The sequence below is a fragment of the Polyergus mexicanus genome, unplaced genomic scaffold (genome assembly GCF_030449975.1).
Source record: "Polyergus mexicanus isolate NDT 795.1 unplaced genomic scaffold, iyPolMexi1.0 SCAF_13, whole genome shotgun sequence".
In the NCBI taxonomy this organism is placed as follows: Eukaryota; Metazoa; Arthropoda; class Insecta; order Hymenoptera; family Formicidae; genus Polyergus; species Polyergus mexicanus.
In genome coordinates this window covers 6,772,038-6,796,276 of record NW_027223333.1, presented here as the reverse complement: position 1 = coordinate 6,796,276, position 24,239 = coordinate 6,772,038, and the positions used below count along the sequence as shown (strand labels likewise).

The window sequence follows — 24,239 nt, the reverse complement described above, 5'->3', positions numbered from 1 at the left end:
ACTTTATCAAAATGATAGTTATGATAAGATCGATAAAACGCTTGGTAAATCATATAAACAATTTTAAAAATTTGCATTTTATGAAAAACTTACATACACGAGTGAATATAAAGAATTCTACTCATTCATAAATCAATCGCTACAATGAACAAGAATGGACAAAAGCGTGGCACGGAATAAAAATATTCTTCCGTTATCCAAAAGAAGATTAAAACGCATAATGATACGTTGGCGAGTGAAAGATCTCGAGAGGAACAGTTGAGGAAATCACGAAATATTTCGGAAAATGGATTACGTTCTTAATGAGCGCTACGTTGCGAGAATATATAAAAGCGAACAATTAAATCAAATATACGCGGATACGTAGCTGCGCGCTACAAATCAATTAATACTTTCACTGATCCGAATTTCGTGAAAAAGTGTTCCGCCGCCTCGCCTCGCTTTATAGGCACGCCAAGTTTTTGTTCGCGTGAAAGTTTAGTTTGCAATGAAGCAACAGTTTTTCTTCTTCTTATTGCTGCGCTTTTAATTGTTCGTCCTGAAATGACATTTGCGCGATGAGAAGAAACGGACACGAGATATCTGCATTAAATTTAAATAATACCGAAGCTGAAATGACTTTTCACAAACAGATAAGTAAAATAATTAAATGATTAGAATTCGCTAATAGATCTCGCGTCAAACGCAAAGTACTAAGAGTACGAGATTGCGATTCCTTCTCGCGGACAGAAAAACTTGTCTTGCTAAGAACATTTGCATAATTAACCACTATAACACTTTCAACTATTCAAAGAAGTAATAATTTGTATCATAAAGCATTTCGTATATATGATTTTTTCCTAGTTAAGAATGTTAACTGATTAATTTAAAAAGATTAAGTACTTTTTAATTACAAAGATTCATTAATTTTTACTTATACTACGACTACTGTTTCTTTGACAAACTCGCAATTGATCTTCCTTTAACCGCGGAGGAAGTGTAAATAAAAATGTAGGAAATACAATTAATATGGGAAATCCGGTATATATAAATCTTTTTTTACACTAATTAAAATTGTAATTAATGTGCGCTCATAGGCTGTGTACGCTGTAACTAACATGACTCCAGTCAAAATGAGAGATGATTATCGACCATGACGGTATAATCATTAGAGCTCAGACGGTGTAATAGAGCTATAAATTATATCGCGGATTAGAAACAAACTCTGTCAATGTCGTTATTATAGTAACATTTGGCTACCTGTCAAATAATTCTACGAATTGAACTGCCGTGATGAGTCACTAAAGTACCAAGCGCCGTTAGGATAATCATTATCCTTATCTGCAAACGCACAGATTTCTATTATTTATAGAATAAAAAATCGCTTTGTTGAGAGGACAATAGGAAGAGAGATCTACTAAAAATAACATGTATGTTGCTCAACTAGGTATGCCTATTAATTGCTATAATTATATAGAAGCCTTGCTACGCAGCTTTAGTTTTAAAATCGACAGTTTTAAATTATACGTGATCGGCGAAAATTGGCGGAATTGAATACTAATTTTGGTGTACCAGCATGATATATATTGTATAATACCGTTAAGGAATTTCGAGACAAGATTTACGCGAATGGCAAGCAATCGCCTAATTTTTACGCTACTTTCGAATTCTATATTGAGAGAAAGATTTATCTACACTAACAAGTAAATAAATAAATTTAAATATCGGTAAATATCTGTTTTAATTTAAAACTTTAATTCAGATTTCTGATATGAAATATAAAGCCTCGAAATCAGATAAAAAAATTAAAGAAAATTGTTTAAATTTACTATAAGTTAATCGTATTAATCCTAATCGTATTAACAAGTTTTCTTTCAATTTTGTAGAATTAATGGAATTTGCTAATACTCTCTCTCTCTCTCTCTCTCTCTCTCTCTCTCTTTCTCTTTATTAATAATTAAAATAATTTAATATAACCGTTGTAACGTGGTAATCTTATAGCACAATGTAGAGAGTTTCCTGGAAAGTTATGTTACAAAAGACGCATACTAATAATTTTAGTATGCTATGACCTACCTTCATCTACGTAGAGAAATATTACTAATATATGTGTATGCTTGGCGATAAAAATTCTATCCACCTCTTCCGGAGACGTTTCTTGCAGAAACAACAGTCCGTGTTAAATCGAGCTCTGTTCAGGCGTGTAGATTGAAATAAGAACAAAGAGAGATACAAATGTCGTAATCTCAGTTGTAACTGAGTGACTGACGGCTACTACAAACATGGAATTTACCTTTTAACGAACTGAATACATCTTTCGACTTTATTTTTTTTTTTTTTTTATAGTCAACATAAAATTGATACATCAAAAAGAATTTACTTACGCCGAGTATTTTACGAATTAAATTATGTAACGCGAATTAATTGAGGTTCTCAATTATTCGGACCAGTTTGGAAAACAATTGCACAATTAATTTATTGGATTAATGGAAAAAATTCTAATCAGAATCAAATTTTAACAGAATGGATTTTATTCGTTATACATTATTCTATATGTTAAAGATAGTATTTTGAAAGATTTTCCTCTCGGACAAACATATTGTTCAAGAAAAGGATAAACGGTAACAACGTGAATCAAGAATAAAATATCTCCGGGAAATTCACTCGCTTAAATGACAACTAAATGAGAACACGAGAGATACTTTAAAAACGTAACGATAATTATTCCTCACCTGACATCGCGGGATAAAATACGCTGTCACAATGCAGCTGCGGGAACCGACGTCTTCTCCCATTCATTCCCTTTTCCGTTCACATAGTTCTTTTCACGTATGATCGCCAATAGATGGGAAGACGGGTGTATTTTACTTTATTTACATCGTTATCTCTACCTACGATGCTCCGCATCTCGATTGCGAAGTAAAAGCGTTTGAAACGCGGATAGCTTACAACGTTTCTCGTATCTTTGTGAATGTAGATCGTGACTGTTCAATATCGATCACATAATCGTATCGAGATACTAGGTGCACGAACCAATGACGTAACGCATAAATGATCGCGCATTCTGCGCAGAACAACGGGACCGGGTACTTGATCGGATGTAGAACACCCGTATAGACGATGTCTATGATATAAAGGCGAATTTATAAGATTCACTTTCAATGATCGTCGCAGATGAATCGATGGAAATGAATATATCGAATAAATGAATTGTTGTTTAGATAAAGGTACTTGGTTTCTCTTTACTAAAAAGCTCGTTACTTACACAGATTTATTTTCCTTCACAGCTTTCCCGATACTAAAACATGAAATAATATAGTGACTTGCAAATTTGATCGTGTTTCCAAAATTAAAAAACATTATATATGTATATAATTTTACAAAGTTAATTTTTGCATTCTTCTGATAACACGCTATACTAAAAAGTTCTTTTTTATATGTTTATTCTCTTTTCTTTCTTTTCCATTATATTAGAAATTTTTATGAAATTTCCAAAAAATTAGATTGATTTTCCAAGTCACTACGCGCGCGCGTGCATATATGTATGTGTGTATGTGTATTAAATGTATTTATACTACATATTAATAATATCTAAGAATATTTATAGCACGTATTGGATACTGCTGATGATATTTATACGGCTTTTCTAATATTAACGACAAATCACACCAATTTACAATTTTATTGATAAAATTATATTTTATACAAATTTCACGCTTTCTTGTAATTGAACAATTGATCAGGCAATATCATCAGAGAACCATATACATTTATCTTATATTGAATTCATGACAACAGACACGCGCCGAGAGGACCACCTGAAACAATAATTTCATTTATTAGATACATAAACACAGTGAAGATACATAGACTTTGAAGGAAGCTGGAAAGTTATTGCTTGTAAAATAAACTTTCGTAACGGCAAGTACTATAATTACTGATGAAACAATGTTTTAAAATTCCAAAAAATGTGACAGTAAATAAATGGCGTAAAGAAACTTCATTAATTTATATCTTATATAGTTATTTCGAACCTTCTCGCGTAAAAGAAAATTGATTCATCATAATCGATGATAATTGGTAGAGATGGGATTGTAATTAAAAGATGAAGTCGAACATTAGCAAGCATTATGATGCAATGACGCAATGATGAAAGCAAAATACGATACAATAATTGCTATGGATTTATTTTATAATTTCATATTTTTCAAGTAGTTGATATAGCTGCCTATCATCCACTGTATGTATGAGAGAATGCTTCTGAAAATTAAAGAATCATATGATAATATCATTGAAATCTCTTTTACACGAACATGAAAAAAGAGATTGCCGACAGCAGCATTCAATGAAGCTCGTGTAACGCGACATGAGTGTCCGAAAGGGGTAATTAACGCTTCGTCTATTCGACGCGCGCCGAATCACTTATGTAAATAAGCGGAAGATAATGTGTCAGGAGCTCTCGGTAGCGATCTTGAGCACGAGCGTTTCCGGCAGCGCGGATAATCCCGCAAACATTCTGAGCGCGCGCCGATTGTGCAACAGTTACTCTTGGCAAGCCATAATGACACCAATTACACGTGACTGGACTGCTATCGCCCGGTAAATCGCCCGGACCCAGCCCAACACGTTCGGCTAAAAAAAAAAAAAAAATCCGCAGAAAAACGTCCCGGGGCGTATTAACGATCATCGTTGCTCGCTCCGGATTTCACATCTCACGCGCACGTAAAACCGCAGAAATAGGGGGTGGCGGCCACGGAGAAAACCACGTGCGCGCGTGTGGAAAACACTTTCTTCTCTCGTGCGCGGAAAACCGTGTTACTCTCCGCGGTTTCTCTCCGCAGACGAATATGTAGACACGTGAAACTATATGAAATTCGACCCGGAATAATTAAGGACAAAGCGGTTTTGCTATCTGCCCGCAGATCGACATTACGCGGCGACGTTAAAGAATAGAAAGCTCAAAAATAATGTGATAAAAAAAATATCTTGTAGAATTATATATCGCTCCATAATAATTCGAAAATCTACCTGACAACTTCGCACAACTCGTGGGAAATGTTTCGCTTCTACGCGGATACCCATATTAAGATTTCTTTGTAATTCCTGAATACGTATAACATACAATATATACGATTAAACTTTTTACAACGTATGGCGCACAATGTAACGTTTGCAACTAAAATGGATTCAGTTGTGCCGATAAATTTGTATTTATATGTGCATTCTTGCATGTATGCGACTCTTTGAAACGCTCACAATCGTCCGATACTTTTCCGAGAAAATCGCAAAAGCGGCGTTTCTTCTTTAGGAAAATTGTGCCGCTGCAAGGAATCCTTCGTATCCATAATATATGTAGGTCAATGCATAAGAAATGTGAGACGTTTCGCGATACATCGCATTTTCTCAAACTAACTATGAAGCAAACAATGTCCGATATTAGATCGTACACATATCGATGCTACATGAATGCCAAAGTGACAAAAGCAAAATGAAAATAAAAAATTGATTTGGATAAACAATAGCAATATACCTTTAATTAATTAATAATGCGAGATAATAATATATATTAAAATATATTTAACTGTAAAGCAAAAAAAAATCAATACAATAAATTTTTATAATATATCTTTTTTTCCTTTATTCTTGAGCTTCGAAAAGATTTATAAATAATTAAAAAATTTTCAGAAATCATATGTAACCTTAAAAGATTTTATTTTGAGAAACACGAGTACAGATAGATGAAAAAATTTGAAATTCTCGGAATATGTAAAAGATAGAAGAGAGAAAAACGAAAACAAGTAGCATGGCACGATTCCTTTTTATGAAAGACAAAAGTATCTTTTGTTTGTATATATCACGAATGCGCGAATAATAGGATATATAAAGGATACACTGACAATGAGGAAAATATACAAAGAAGCATGTTTCAGCATCCGTGCGGTCATGCATTCCTTTATACATGAATAAATGCGGGTGTATTGCATAGAAAGAGAGCACTGTATGACTCTTTCTCTTTTTTTTTTGCTTTTTCCTGTCTCTCACGCTTCAACGATCAACAATGCTAAGCACCGCTATATCTACCATATTAACGAAAATTCCGATAAAACTGATAACGTCCGTGCAATGCATTTTGCGCGCCGCGAAAACGGCCGTCAAACTGTCACGAGCATCTCGCAGACACGCGTCATTAGAATATACTTTTCTCAAGACATTGATATTAATATGCCGCTGCGAAAATGACGTTGACATCGCGTTTGTTGATGGTATGCGCGGCCGTGATAGAACTATCACCAGCAAACCAATTTTCTCGGATAATACGAGACACGAAATCTTCATGTTCTGAATTCTCTCACTAAGAGAAATGCTGCATACATTGGCGCGTGACAGAGAAATGCGGAATATACTACAAAATTTACTGCTCTGATCTGTACAGATATCAGACTTTTTATTCCCTTTAACACGAGACGCGTTTGACAGAAAGAGAGAGAACGTGTTCTTTTCACTCTTTCAGCACTTTAGATACATGCTGTATACAGTGATTAAACCGACAAAAAAAACGGTACTGCACTATTCTCGAGCACCTGATGTGAACGCACTGCTAGATTACTATTCGATTATAAATTAATAAAGAGAGACCGTAGCAATCAATTTTTTATACGCATGAATCATCATGATAATTAGTTAATAGAGCTTTATAAAGGCGCACTGATGAAAAATTGCTATCTGAATCTACTCTGACATTTTCGTATTTCGGTCAATATCTCAAAAAAGATAAGTTGCAAATTTTCGATTGCGTATCAATTATTGAAAGCGTCATTACCACATTGGTTATTTCTTATTGGTTCGTAAATTAGATGAAGTTGTTAACGGTCTATATATAAATATGAGCGCCAAAAATTCCGTTTCTTTACCAAAGAGAACTGTATTAAGAACTGTAACTTGATACTATACTAAACCTCTTTTTAACGTTTTCTATAGTTGCTCTGATAACATTAATTGTACATTAATAAAGAGTGTAATGCAAATGTTTTCTCTGATATTCTCTTTTCTCTCAAGATTTTTATCAAGTTTTTACACTTCAATAACAGATATTCAAGAGATTAAAAGCAAAACTGGATCGGCGCTACTCGGACATGTTATGTAATAATAAAAATTATGCTTTACTATATTCAATATTAAATCAAAATCTATAGGTAGTCAGACTTAATTAAAAATCTGGATGCGGAAAAGTGTTTCGTAATGCAAAATCTTTTGGAAATCTTTATATAAAAAAATTTAATCTAATATTATAATGATTTTATTCTGTTATTAAAATTTATATTATTTAAAAAAATATTAATGTTTTCTTATTCATATTTAATTGCTAAATATATGTATAAAATCCATATTTCTTTTACTTTACGAATATAAAAGCAAGTATACGCAAAACTCTCTACGGGGGCGATAAGATTAGATTATTAAATATTCAGCGAACAAAAGCTTGTATAAGCACATCAATATGTCTTCAAGAAATGTCTCTTATGTGCCTGAATTTTTGAATAGGACCGTTGAAATATCGCTATCAAGGTAGCGCGTTTTCGCAAAATTTATACGCGTCGGCATAAATAGTTAACAAGAATAAAAATAAAAATGCCTAAACTATGATTGCGTATCGATATATGTACATTTATGTCGCATCATTCAAATCGTGTCGACATTAGCTTCGCGTGACTTTCGCGAGGTAACCCGTTATACGAAAAAGACGGCCTTTGAAATTTAATTGCACATTGATGCAATTAATTAGGTTGTAGCACATTCTCGCAGCACTAGCATGTAATTCTTTTAACAAGCGATCGGTCATGCATATTATTCGGGAAGCGTACGATTTAGAATCGACAAACAAATACGAAATCGGCTAAGTTTATAATTGCACTGTGTGCGTCCATATGCGTAATTATAAGTAATTTTCAATAATATTAAATTGATACGATTATAATCATATATAAATTGTTGCGAATGTAGCAATTATAATTGCAACAATGAAACTCCATGTTTATCATATAAATTGTTTGAAATTAATTTTTTGAAAGAAATTTTTGATTACCTATATAAAGTTGATACATATTAGAAAATTTTTAATTACGTATATGAGATAATTTTCCTTTAAACGTACTAGTATACGTATAATCTGTTACGTCTTGTGACTTTTATGATTTCTTTTCTTCATACAACTCAAATTGAAAAACACTGTGTTATCGTAATAAATCTGATTATATCGTTACATTGAATGCGCAACGAAAAAGACTGGAATTACTTGTAACCTAGAGAATAAAATGCAAATATGGGTTATGACGTAAGAGTCAGGTAAGATTTTTATTTATAGATTGACAAGATAAATAATGCGCCTACGAAAATGTTAATCGCATTTCGATAAAAATGTGATGAGATCTTTCGATAACATTACAAATAATACACATGCTTAATCAATAATGTAAATTTAATAAATCCTGCTATATGACTTAATATAAATTACGATAGATTTATCGGTTTGAATCTATGTAATATAAAGTTGTTTAATATCGTGATATATTTTGTTTCACTATAACTGCACTATATGCTTTACCTGGAATTACGAATAACATTAAAAGAACGATTAATAAATTAACATTTATCTAATATTAAAAAAATATTGCGTTACCACATAATCGTATTTATTTTATATTACTTCGCCAAAATTAACATATTACGAGATGAAAAAAGTTACGGAATAAATAAAACTAATTTTATTTCATATATTTCTTATTTGCCGTTATAATACTCCATTATATCACATTCATACGTCCACGATAATATTAATCGTATATCTTAATCTGACAATGAAATGGACGCGTGCGCGTGACATACCCGATATTTTATATGACAGGTTTTGTTTCCTGCTCCAGTTTTTGTGAGTCGCGAACCCTCTCTTACTTTAATTAAATTCTCGTGGGAAATTAAAGAGCACCAGGAGCGGTTATATTTGACAAACTTGACTCCGGAGTTAACGAGATTTATAGATTCATAAATTCCCTGTACGTTGTAGAGAAACAGGACAGACTTTACGGGCAAATCTTCTTGTAGGTAATAGACAATTGCAGCGAATATAATTTTCACGATCTACAAAATTATTTATTAATTTATAAATCAATAAGAAAGAAGAGAAAGAGGTGAGACGATGTCTCAAAATAGAATTTGGAATTAATTCTTCAAAGAATATTTTATTAGTGATCACTATTTATTTCAACTTTTTCTAGATAGATATGATTATTTATACGACAGTATTTCGCTACATAAGGAAGCGAAAGCATTTCGAGAGCATTGCACCTATAAGAGTGAACACTCGCGGCTTAAAGATGTTGCGAATCTAATAATTAGATATTATAGCGAATTATGTAAGATTATGGAGAGGTATGCGCGCGAATATTATAATTAACGAGTCATTAGATAGGCATCGAATGTGGCCAATGTTTAACCGACACTAACGAAACTGGTTTAACGAACATATGTTCTGCTGTGTGCTCACATTTCACGCAGAATGGCACACTGCCGTTGCATGAACAGAGTGTCTCAAAATGCCTTCGCGTTCTGGTTGTGATATAAGAGGTGTTGCCCGCGTAGAATGTTCGAGCGACATTTCATGCTACATTTCGTAATTAGATTGAAAGCGTACAATGACTTTTAAAGATAATGTGTGTGAAAAATGCGCTCATAAGAAAATCAACTTTATGTATTCGCATGATTCTCAAATCTACTTGAGCAAGAATATAGGAAAAAGAAGTATAATAAAAAAGATATTATATTTTATCATTATAATTAGAATTTGATGAATATTATATTAGTTTTAAAAGGAAAAAATTTAATGTGTCTGATCCAGTTTTTACTTACATTCAATATCATATTTTTTAGATTTTTTATTTTTTATATGTCTTTTTTCTTCGCCTAACATTACCAATTTTCGGAATATCTACGTATTATTTAATAGTGTTATTTGAAAATATTATTTAAACGTATGCAGCGTTGCATTATGCTATGCAGCATGCTATAATATTATTAAGTATGCGATTATTTAATGCAAATTAATTTTAAATCAAATCATCTTTATTTATCTGATAATAATTACGCTGTTTTTGTTTTGTCGCATTACGTGAGAAAAATATGCGATTTGCTGATGAATGCATATGAATATTCGCGATATTACGTAAATGTGGCAAATATAGATGTTAGTATTCTGATATCTTTCGATGATATTTCGAGTATGAAAGACGGAAAGGAGGACTCACAGTTCGTTAATAAATTTAACGAGCGGTTTGTGGTCCGCCTTTTACGAAAAGAATCGCGACTCATCGAGGGCGTAACCTGATGCTTTCGGCAAATTAACTCGACAATCACGATCTGAAATAAATGCACATTTATAACTTTGAAATCCTTGTCTCGTATCTATCTTTCTTTCTGGCAATAATGATTTCGGATCGTTGTATAGTTGTGCAAGGCACACACACATAAACTTTCTCTTAAAAATATTATATAAAGTAAGCACATTTTTAATGGAAAACAATCAAATACTTTAACGTGTGACATATATCAGTAATATATATTTTTAATTTATAAATATAATCAATAAATATATTAATTTTTGACAAATAATTAGAAGTTACCTATAAGACTATATTAATTTACCTCCATTAACGGATTTTAAATATAAAGTATATATATACAAAATTTTATTATTTAATTTTTTATTCCCTTAGTTTTCTTCACGCTTCCACATCTCATATGTTATAAATAATTTTGTACTAAAAAAATGTTTAATGCTAAATATCGGGCTGTAAGCACAAAGCCGATTTCGTGAATCACACGATTAATCGACATCGCGGAAAAGCGAAATGCACATCGTCGGTCGTCTTGAAATCGATATCGGCCAGTTTTCGTTTATGCAAATATAATTCGATCGTCAATGTCGCATAATGGAAAATATTATCGAGCTCATGGGGGCAACACTCGCGGCACACGGCAATCACACGGGATCACTGAATGGGTGTGCAGAGATTTCCAAAGGGGCGATTAAGTGATTGTGCGGCGTAGAGAACCGTCGATCAACGATTGATCGCGCTCCCACGTGTTCCGGTGAGTGATTAATAATAATTTTCACCCAGGACGTGTGTACAGCGTCAGTACCAAACGTCATACACGGCGTACAATAAGCATCTCGGCAACGCATTTATTGTTTGCGCCGTGTTTTTTAAAGATAAGTAAATGTGTATTTCAAAATTGAAATTATGATAAATGTTTAATGTTCTAACATCTATGAAAAATATAATATTATGTAATATTATACTTTTCCATTTCTCATTTTTTTCAAACATTATTAAATTTTTTACTAGTAAATTTGTATTTAAAATCCGTAGTAATAGAATACAGATATAAGAGAGAATAATTCATACAGTCATTTATCATTACAGTCATTATTCATTATTTTCGGTTTACGTTCTGATATTTTGATTCGGATAAGATACGGTGTGTATCGTTTAAAAGTTAAATTTGCGACGAAAGGTCGCAAGGAACGTTTCGGCATGCATTTCGGTCGCTACGAGATCTCCGTGTGCATTCGCGTCGGTATGCAAACGACACCGATCGGTATAATTGGCTTGCGGATCTTTACGGTGCGCGCGCGAGCGATGCAATATTATCGGACTCCCGACGGAGACGTACGAGATAAAATCTCGAACACGTAGGGTTCGCCATCGGGAACACGGCTCATGCCGTCGTCCTCGTCGCCTGCCATTGCATTCCGCGATACGTAATGCTCCGCGAAAGCCGCGTCACCCGCATTACACGCCGCGCACATTCACCGGTCCTGTTGCTCTCTCGCTCGGCGTTATCGTGGGAAGGTCAAGTTGCTTTCCACGCGGAATTCAGACTACTGCGAGAATTGTGCAAAATTGCCTAGTGTGAGAAAAATAATACAGGGAAAACTAGGGAAACGAGAAATAGAGAAAGAGAAAATGAAAATAATTTTAGAGAAGTTTTCACTTGTAAGATGCCTGAAATCGTTCCGTATTTTATAAGACATGTATAACGGTAGTTTGTTCTCGAATTTAGCAGCCGGAAGTTTCAAATAAATTCACGCAAATTCTTTTTTACGCTGATCAAGCCACTTAATTAAATTCATTAAATTTAATCAATATATTGTTTGATTAACATTATCTTCGTGTTCGCAATTAATTAAATTTTTATAAGTTATTGCCCTTTTCTCTATCACAACCAGACATTATTTTTTTAATTCATCTATTTTCTCATCAAATTATAAATGTAAAGAGAGTACATCTCTTTTATGAGCGCACTGTACTGCGCGGTCAGGCGAAGATAAGCTTGCAACAAGCGGAGATACATCCAGCAGGACAGCACGTGCTGGCGGGTACGAACGCCCTGCATATATATTGCGGATAAGCGTAGCATCTCTTCGTTTTCTCCTCCGCCTGTCTGCCACCGTGATGTAAGCACGTATACGCGGTAATTCTACAGCGCGTAACACGCAAGTCCTTACAAGGTAGCATGCATTCCGCGTCCATAGACACTAGTGGTAACGAAGTACCATTGCTCGCGATTCGAAATCGTTTCCCTCCCGATCTTTTAGTTAAATAAATAAAAAAAAAGAGAGAGAAGAAAAAGGAAAAACAAATGGACCAGTTTGGTGAATACAAAGGCCATTGGCATCGAGATGCTGTAAAATATGAGAGGAAAAGACGTATGGCATCATTTAAGCCTCGAATGTCCCCGATTGGCTAAGAATTGAAAGAATTTACCATACACACAGAAAAAGTTGCATAATTACTTCATTTTTTGCCAAATAATATTTTCATTTAAATCGTTATTTTAAAATCATTATTTAAATTTTATATTAATCTTGTATAATTATCTCCAATAATTTCTAATAAAACGTCATATCTGATTTGGCGTTTTTTTTCAGAGACTTTTTTTAATATTTATGAAGATATTTATCGTTGCATCTAGTACAACGTTTGCGTCTAGTACAAAGTCCTTTCAAAAAGATATACAGAGTACGATAGAAAAACAAGATGTATATTCAGCACATACTTTATACGTAAAAGTATAATTAGCAGATAACGTTTATTAACGTTCCAAATACCCGCACAACCGCAGCCACGAGAAAGTGTATATGTTTCAAGACGATGAAGATATCGCACGGCTTAATGACTTCTTCAGCGCCTGAAGTACTCGGAATTGCTGGGAAATTGAGTGTTGCACTTCCAATACATATGGATCAAGCATTTTAATTATTTTATATGAATAGAAAAAATATTGTTCTTTTTTAATTCATAAATTATATACATCTCGTAATTTGCATTTTGCACAATTTTGCATTATGATATTAATCCGTCAATATGAATACACATTGTACTAAGTATATATAAACGAGATTTAAAAAAAAAATATATATATATATATATGTATATTCTAAAAAATATAGTATTTGGAATAGTATTTGGAAAGTACAGCCAATGCTATAAGAATGTTACGAGTTCCTTCTACACGTAGCCGATATTGAATATTTGAATATGTATCACGCTGCGAAGCTTGCAGTTTCACGGCATAGCAGCTCGTTGATTAGAACACGTTACTTTCGGCAAAAACTATTTTTTATTGCTGTCATTTATACGGGCAAAATTTTTCAACTCTTGCGTACAACGTTATATATTCAAGTTGCCAGCATATTTTGCGAGTTATGTTTTTTTATTCCGCGGGATATCCGTGCGACAGACATATTTGTTATTCGTTGTGCAATGTGTATCGTTTCGCAATTTTAACTTTCGTTGACCACGTATAAATTCGTTTAAAAATATCAGTACCGTACTTGGTAGAATAAAAATTATTATATCTCGCATGACAGTCATTCGTGCTTAGTTGACATTCCGGTGTTTATATTAGAGCTCGTGCATTGATTGGTATCTTATCCCGATTCGATTCGTAAGCTCTAATGAAATACGTATTTCACCATTGGCAAAATACGTATTAAAGTTTAAATATAAAACATCTATTTGATTTTAATTTTAGTCAGATTTCAATTCTAGTTAGATTTCAATTCCAGATGAGGAATTAAAAACAGCAATATTAATTTTGTTAAAAAAAAAAAAAAAATCCTGGAAAATTGGTTCAAACTGCGATATATATAACAATTGAATTATAAAAAATAAAACTTTTATCATCGTGTAAAACCGGTCGCATTCTATGAACGGATATATTTTGTAATCATTTATATGATAAATCGCCATCTATAACTAACTCTATTTTAATTGCGTAATGAAACTGCTATATAGTAAACGAATACTCTATAAGAATCTGGAAAGTTGCTTACCGGATACATTGCCAATTTTTGTTAAACTAAAATCGATTGATAGGTACATCACGTATCAAGCGATGAGTAATCGCGAATTACTGCGGAAATTGTAAAACCATCGACCAGGATGTTACATATTTACAGGAAGTGTCCGATGTTTAGCATTTCTAGAATCTAAGATAACTATCGTTAAAGATAACAACCGTTTTTTTTTTTCCACGAGAGACTCAATATCTAACCTGACACTGTCAATGGGGCCTTCGAACTATCGTTTACAAATTCTTTAAAAAAAATGTATAATTTATTATTAATCAAAATTATTTAAAAGAAAATCGCATATAAAAAGATGTACGCTTTCATCAACTTTATACTTACAGAGGGAAAAAAAATCGGCAGAAAGTAAAAAAAGAATCCTAAATAAACATTTTCTTATATAATCGCGTCAAGAGTATATAAAAATAATTTTTTTTTTTTTTTACATACGCGTTTACTCTAAATTATTTTAAAATTCTCTTTTTTTAAATATATATTCATTAATTTTCCAACATAAATATTTTAGCACGATAATAAATTAATAAAATAAATTTTGTCAATCATCTAGCTTGTAGTTATATAGTCTGTACATTTACTTTCAATTTTCAATCTGACCTTTTCATTTATTTTACTAGATCGGTTACGCTCTGTTTATATGCAGTTGCATTCTCGTGTGCCTAAGTACGTATAATTAAAACTATGCATGACATTTATACAGGTGTTTCCATTACAACAGATCCGAGGGAAAAAATCAATTCTATAGAAACAATTCGGCATTTCTTTCGCCTTTATAAAAACATACGATTCCCATATTAATTATCATGCCTTTTATATTAAATGTAAAGCATTAATGTAAAATAATAGGTTAATAAGTTTAAAATAATCATGCAAAGACGCAATATTCTGTGAACTTATTAAATCGGTTTCTATCCCATACGTAACGATAATTAAAAAGCTGTAAGACATTATGTAATAAATGATGATAATACGATGCATAATGTTCTGTTTCTCTTAATAAATCGCTCAGCGGTTTCCAATAAAAAATCTAGAGAGTATCATCAAGATATTTATTATGAAAAATTAAAAGGAACGGGTTACTGTCAAAAAAATTTTTATGCGTATTATCACGTGCGTATACATATAATATATACACTTAGTGTATCAACGCAATAATAGAGTTCGATGAATTGAAAGGCCGAAGAACGGTTTGCACTATACATTGTATGTACCGGATAACCGATACATTCTCCGAAACGGTCGAACGTTGCAATTCGTTTCGCACGAGCGGCCTCGCGATTTTCGAATCTTTCAAGTCGCGCGCTCAGCTGGACACGTCGTCGTATCCCTTTTTTCTCCCTCGTGGCAACATACGCGACTTAGGATATTAAATAATGCCTCTCTCGGATCGGTCACTTTCACTAAACGTATACGACAAAATCCGTAGCAATTCGCAGCAACCCATAGCAACCCGTAGCAACCCGTAGTAATTCGCGGATATTCGGACAAACCGCAAATCATGAGTGCTTGTCACTGCACGCGAGATGTAAAAGTAGATCAGTTTAACAGTCGACGCGGTTTAAACAGTTGGCGCATGCAAACTTTATGCGCTTTATCATACGCAATCTTTAATCTCAGGCTAACGAGGACTGTCTCGAGAAGCCGGAACTTTCCGTTAATCGCGGATCCGTTCATCATCATCCATGTAGTCGTGTGCCGTTTTCTCATCAAGTTCGAGGAGTTCGATATTCGACCTACGGTGCGCCTTCGAGGCAGATATTAATATCTGATCGATATTATAAGCTTTTCCATTGCCAAGACGCGGTTGCGGGTTATCACAATTGCAATCGTTAACGGTCGGTCGCGGTAATTTCGATCGCACTTCCTTCGCCGATTCGCTGCACGCGCGCATGATTCGTGAGATCGCCCGAGAGAAAGTCTCGGCGAAAACAATGCACGTGGGTCTCCTTCCCCGTTTTTTTCTTCACCCGATTTAATGCGTGTAACGCGGGACAATAATTAAGGAGCACATCGCGAAATACAACGCATAAAATGCAGAGTCGATCTCGTGGTCGCATTCGTCGTGAATATTCACCTCTCGATTGTATAAAAGCAAACTTGCACTTTTGACAAATATCGAATAACTTAAAGCAAATTTCATTACAATATGCGTAAAGATATAATTATCTACACATGAACTCTGTATAAATATCATCTCTATACTTATAAAATCTTATACAGATTTATATCTTCAAATCAAATATTACTTAACTACTACAAGATTTTGTTTACTATATTGTTATAAATTTTTACCAAAATTAATCCAAAGAATCGAGAACTCTCTTATTTATTAATAAATATTTAAATAAATAATTAAATCATATTTAAAGCATGTAATTGTAATTAAATTATATTTATTGAATATTCAAATAAATAATTAAATAATATTTTTTCTTCATTAGTACAGACGCAAATAATAAAGGCTTTTGTAAGGTAATTATATTTTTTCTAATTTGCAATGTGGTCGACAAAAAAGCGGACCGTGTAAATTCACCTTAAGCTCCTTCCACATAAAATAAAACAACCCACGCACGCTGATTCGTCCTCCTTTATCTCCTTTATGTTCTTTAATTTATCTCCCGTGTCTTTCTCGTAATAACCGTTATGTAGCATGTCCTTGTCGCAAAGGAAACGATTTATTGCACACCTCGCATATATTGACTGTGACGAAATGCTACCTGCTTTGCGTGACTGTCCTTATTGGATGCGTAGATGTGCATAAAAAACTTATATATGAATTTCTAAGCATCTCGTTATGCTGTCATTCTCTATTAAATCTATATCTCATAAGATTATGTATGATTATGCAATAATTCATGTTGTCATTAGAACTGCTTTCAAAGAATTTTTTAGCTATATATCAATAATTTTTCTTGGAAATATAAGAAAACAAAAATTAAAGAGAAAAGCGCGCAGAATTACCACCGTTCTATTTCTACAGTTTCTAAAATATGTGTAAAAAGATGACTAATTTTTGTATATTCCGTTTTTAAACCGGCAAGTACGGGAAAAAATATTGTACGTCAAAAAATTTGATATAATTTATAAATACTAGAACAACATAGACGCGCGCTGCGCGCTTTTATTTGTGGACATTTTCCAATTTCTTTAACTTTTCTTTCTTTTAAATTTTTCTTTCACAAGTTGTCAAACTGTCAAAATTCTCATGATTTGACAGTTGCAAATAATACGAATGAAGCAAGTCGCAGCGCACAAGCGAGACAGCCAATCAACATGGCGGAAAAGAGACTTCAACACTTCGATATATTCGAGTTCGAGGTTTCATGCCTTTTTTAGAAAGGGATTAATTAAAAGTTTACATCTGCTATTTCTTGAAATGCTTTCTTTACAATATTTGGTCGTTGTCAAATGATGTTTACTGCACAGCGAGACCGTCAAATATATAATCGTCATATGCTTAGCGTAAAAAATACATTGATTGATATATTGGTCAAATTAACTTTTAAACAGTTTTAGTCAAAAGTGGTTGATTCATTTATCAGCTTTCACAAATTATTTAATGCATTTTTTAGCACGTGCTAAATGATACATTTCTATCATAAGGAAACAAGATTTTATGACTGTATAAACGCATTCATCGTGAGATGTATGACTGAGATAAGAAGGCAACGTGGAACATACGTTTCTCATGAAAGCGCAAACGGAAAGTGGCAGATCCGGAACAAGTGTAATCTGAATCAATGTGCAACGAATATTATGTTTCCATTTTTTTATACTATAATATTAAATTAATTTTCACACGTTATTAAGTGTCATGACATATAAAGTTATGTGCAATTATTATTTCAACATTAAACTTGAATTTCAAATATCAGACTGTGTCAGTATAATGTAAAGATTTATAATTATAAAATTATGAAATTAATATGTCTGTCAATATCAAAATTCGGCAGCGAACAATTATCAACATCTTCAATATTTTTATGCATTTTAAATTTCTGAATAAAATAAAGAGGAATCGAGAGAAAATCTATTCTATATTAAATGTTGACACACAAATATAAAATGAGAATAAGAAAAAATATATAAGTACATACATTTAAATCGTTCTAGTATCTGATTTATAGCGTCGCGAACATAACAATATAACGCAATGCCATAATTTGGGAAAATGAAAGGCAAACGCGAAATGTCATCACACATCCGTCTGGCGATCTAGCGAAGTAGACCGCGATATTTCATTTTGCACACTTTCACCGAAAAGTCTCACTCTTGTTGTCCTGACACCGATTTTTCGCCACAGTAAAGTGCCGTTTAATTAACGATCACGTATGTCACATTTTAGTAGCTCCATCATTTTTACTTAAGAACCATTTCATCAAGACAGTTTTAAGACCTTTTAACATCTTTAGAATCTGATACACGTTATCTAATAATCTTTTCCATTTTATAATTTCCAACAAAAATTTTTTTCATTTGAAATAAAAAAAACATCATTGTAATAATATATTTAAAGAATTTTTTGTATCAAAAAATTCTTCAAATATGCCATTATAATGACATTAATGTTTTTACGCAAAATGCTGCCACAACATTTGCAGTTACGTCAATCTTCAAGCGTGCGAGTTTGAACATTTTGATCGAGAGACAGATTACATGACGTAATAAATCAATACATACGTGATCAATATATACCTAATTCTAGTTACATCAAATGCACTATGCAATGCTATACGAACTAAAGCTAGATTAATGATCCAGATCATGCCAACCGAACCGTATACGGCGTCAGTTCGTCGATTGACGAGTTTCTTCTGGTACCCCTAGCATACTGAAGAACACTCGTGCGTAATTGGCAACAATTAGATTGCTTATAGTAAACCACCGACGACACGTACAATGTTGAGTTTTTTCTAACGTTTGGCATTTGCTAAAAAAAAAAATGTAATCAAAACGATCAGATTACCGATTAAATGCGTATGTAAGTACGAACCGATACATTCTTTTCAATAGCAATCTCAGAAAAATAACTTCCGCTATTTTTCTCTCTCTTTTTCCTTATAATATTTTTATATATTTTTTTCTATTATATATAGAAAAAAATTGCTTAACACCTTATCAAAAGAATAATTATATTCTAATATTACTATAATTATAATATATATAATATATATTTATATATCTGTGTAACACACGCGTAATAATAATAAAAATAATAAAGAAATAATTACACGCATAACTAGTATTTTATAATTTTATAAATATAAAAATATTTTTGTAGAACAAATTATTCAATATTATTTTATAATGTGTGTAGAATATAATAATATTGTTTTATAATACATAATTAATATTTTAATTATGGTTATTATGTAGAGCAATCGGAAACAGAAAAAAAAAAAATTTTAATTTCCGCAGCATTTCATATACGAGTTAATCACATCGCAGTGATAATATATATGTTCGTTCATGCCGCTCTCCGCTGCATCCGAATCATTTTTCTCCGCGGTTATTACTGCCTATACCCACGGCCACAATAAGGTCGAAAAATTCTCTCAATCCCGGGCGCTCGTAACAAGAAGATTGTTAGCCTTCGGTGAAAGGTGCTTCCTGGAAAATGTGCAAAGGGAAAAGGATGGTATAACCACACGAAATTATCGGACAACCGTCCCCGATGCTGTCTGCGAATCTGCATACGTCCAAGAAGAAAGCCTGACTTAACGAATACCACGACAAGAAGGACAACCGGAATAAGAGATACAACCTTAACTTGTGGAATTTATGTGATACATGCGAAAGGATGTACAAAAAAAAATGAAAATAGCTATTTATGACACAAATATCATCATTTCGTATAGATTCGAGAAATGATTAAACCCTTCTTTCCCGATTAAAGATCGTTTACGATTAATTCCCTGTGTTATATTTGCGACATTGAAACGAATAATTTACATTAGAAATTTCGCTTTTTAATCTCCATAGCTTACAGAAAAGTTGTGATAAGCATAAGAAAGCCGTTATTACGTGAGGTTGAAAATAGAACATGCTCGGCGAACTTTATTCAGCATGCAAAACAACCTACGCAAAATTCTTTTAGCTTTTCTGCGCGAAAAAGCAATTTCCTTTTCACGAATTATCTTAATCTTACAACAACAATAATGGTAATCATAAACCGTAACGAATACGCGTCTGTCAATTCGAGTGGCGGTTGTAACGCGTTAAAAGAAATGTTGTCAGGACATAATGCTTGTTAATAATTGCAATGACGTCAATGATCTTTTTCACTGAAAAGAGAGAACGAGAAAGCTCCCGGGAAAGAAGAATAGTGCTAAAAATCATATATTTCGATTGGTTTACTTTTAGAAGAATAAAACAATAGCCTTAATATATTTTATTTTAAGTTACTAGTCAAACTTATTCCAAAAAGTTTTGCATACGTAACATATGTATCATGAAAACTTATTGTACTCATTGAGAAAAAAATATCTCCGATATCTACTTGTTTAAATAGTTATATTTAATACATGATTAATATCTAAATAATTTAATTGTGTATGTTTTCAATTTTTCTTAAAAATAATTTTATATTTTTTATATAATATTTATACATAAATATATGTAAGTATACATATATTGAATAATTTCATATGATGATCGTACTCAACCCGTCAAGTCATAGTCGTTTATTCCTCTAATCAAAAAACATCTTTTTTGCCCATAGAGCAGCAATTATGTAATATTGTAATATTAAAGCGATTATCGTTGACAGCCTGATATTAGATATTTCAAAAAACTGGATTTTCGCAATTCTACATTCTACATTCATTTTCTATCCACGTGTCAATCGATTGCGCTTTACTATATAATTTAAAAACTGTTGGAGAAAAGTAAGTGCGTTTACGAGACGAATTTACCTTTTGCTTCTCTGACGGATATCAGGCTCGATCAGTTTCAACCCGCGCCGAAAAAGAAAAACAAATATCCGCGGATAAAGAACGCGAGGCAAAACAAGTAATGAATCCGACGTATCAGTTTTGCAATTATATTAGGACTGGAATATATAAATTGTGCTCAATCATAATAACATATTCTTCAGCGATATTGATTTCGTATACATATCGTATAATGATTACTAAATTGCATAGCTCATAATTAATATGTTTTATTCGTCGGATATTACAGCGTGAGCTTTTACTTTTTTCGATTATTTCGCGATACGTTATTCATTTTTTAGATATAAGTTTTTATAATTCTTACGCAATAACGAAAATTAGAGTACCGTTTAAAGTTTTGCTTCAAAATACACAGTATACATTTTAAAAATATATTTTAAAAATTGGCGTTTATATATATATATATATGTGTGTATGTGTATGTGTGTGTGTGTGTAATATGATAGATCATTATTTGGTTGTCAAAAGAAAACAATTGTAAAAAGATATACACGAAAGCAATATGTCATTTTATATTACAAGAAAATTGAAATGTTCGAAGTTTTGCAGATTAAAAAACACTTCCATCGAATCAAGCTACGATACTTTCTGTGCAAGTTTGTTAAGAGTGGAACTCATTCATTAAATATTAATAGCTCCCTGACAACGAAGAATGAAAGTGTAATTTTCAACAGATCCCAATTACCTGTCGAGTGTTTAAATGACGATTAGAAAACCGGACATATTTTCACAGCAATAAAAACGATTTATGTTTAATTATCACAGCCACATCGACATGCATTTTCACACTCGATTTATCAGAAAAAAATATATTTCTTATCGAAAAGCGAGCAGCACTTATGCTTCCATGCTTGCTTTTTACTTAGAAATTCTTAATTATTATAGACGTGAATGAAATTTAAATTGCGCAATATAAAATAAAGAACTCGGATTTTCTTCAATCAAGTTGAAAGTCAATTTGGAATTATTTATTATTATTTTGCATATGCTGATATATATTTCGCCATTTTTCCATCAATTATTCCTTAATTGTTATTTTATATCTTATGAATTATTGTAAATCATATATATACACACACACACAGATAACAACATCATTGTATTGACGAGCAAATACGATTAAATGACGATTAAATACGAATGCATATTATTTATCAATAGCGTAGAAATACGAAACTATTAAAATCTTTAAATAATAATAAATTTCTCGTAAAAGCAGATATAATTATATATAATAACTATAAATAAAGTTTGTGCATTTATTTCCTTTTTTTTATAACAGCGTTCACAATAATAATTTCACTTTCATGTTAATTTGAAATTACTCTTAGCAATCAATCATTGCGTTTCGTGGCATACAATTTGATAATAACTTTCTAACTATCATTAATTTTAATATGTATGCAATGTGTGATATTACAATATATTATGTGATATACAATATATTTATCTTATTTACAAATTTCTAGATATATGATTTTTATTTTTTTCGTAGCGAAAATATAATATGGAATAATATAATTATTTACGAAATTATGATATATGTAAGATTTCATTCTTTAATATTAATTTTGAGCAAAAGTTTTTAGTGCAATAAAAGTCATGATATATTGAATATAGCGCTCTTGTAATTAAATGTAGTTATTCTTCAATATGTTGAATATCTAGAATGTCAACATTATCAATTTCTAAAGGTATAATTACGTAAGACTACACGGTTTTCAATGACATTATAATGCACATAATAACATAAATATAGGATCACTCTTTTCTCAATTAACGACGAGGAAGGAACACGGAGGAAAATAATCTTATCGATGTTGAGTATGCATATTAAATACGCACTAGCTGTTAAAATTTTAATTTATTTTCATTTTCTTCATTTAAATATCTTTTTATGCAATTAAATAGATAACTTTGACCATCATGGCAAGAAAGTAAAATAGAAGAAAATATTATTGGTAGTTTATTTATCGGTATATTTAAGGCTTGAATTGCTGGAGAAATCCGTCCGTTCCAACAGTTAAGATATAATTTGATTTAATGCATCAAATCTAGAGCAATCAATCTTGTAATTTTTAAATTAATAATAAATATAATTGCATTTATGCAATTCAAAAAATTAACGAAGTTGTATAAATGAGTATTGATAAAATAGCAATTTATCTCTTACCTAAAGTAATTTATTGAAAATATTAAATAATTTAAAAGGTTTTTTTTTAATGCAATATACTTCAAATTTTATGTAGCATTGCATAGAATATATGAAGATAAGTCAAACATATTTGCAAAAAGATTTTAGAAAGAGAAAAAAGAACCACTCAATTTGATTTATTCAGCTACTCTAATTAACATTGTCATTTTTTTCTCGCGTTCTATAGATAGTGAAAGCATGCGTCGTAAATTGAATACAGAAATATGATATTTCTTGCGAGACACACGAAAATGATTACGTTTCCTCTACATGCAATCACGCGAAAGTGTTTTCCCGTTGAGATCGTATACGTTGAAGCACTATAATTTGGAAATTTTTTATCGTGTACTTTCGTTTTCCTTTTCGTCACTTTTTTGCTGATTGATTATACCATATGATTTTCGTGCCACAATGTAAGTATAATAGAATATCATTGATATGTAGAAATATGTGTGCGCACATAAAATATCTTACGCAATGAATTTGCCTTTTTTAGATATTTTACTTTACGTAGATAAAACTAATCTAAATATTGCATAAGTATTACCCAACTTACATAATTTCCCATTTGTGGAGCAGCGTATTTTTTATACATATTCAATTATATATTCTATATTACATTCATAATTTACACATCCACATTTTGATCCAGGAAATATACAACTATCTTTTAGCTAAAAAATCTTTA

At 32.0% G+C, this 24,239-nt stretch overlaps 1 long non-coding RNA gene across 2 annotated transcripts in view; it reads right to left on the bottom strand.

Annotated features, from left to right (window-relative positions):
- Nucleotides 1-3,310: 3,310 nt before the first annotated feature.
- Nucleotides 3,311-24,239, bottom strand: part of LOC138938555 (uncharacterized) — a 45,847-nt gene continuing 24,918 nt past the window's right edge. For both annotated transcript variants that reach the window (XR_011447722.1, XR_011447723.1), the window contains exon 3: nucleotides 3,311-3,797. This is a non-coding gene — a long non-coding RNA (uncharacterized lncRNA). The remainder of the gene's footprint in view (nucleotides 3,798-24,239) is intronic.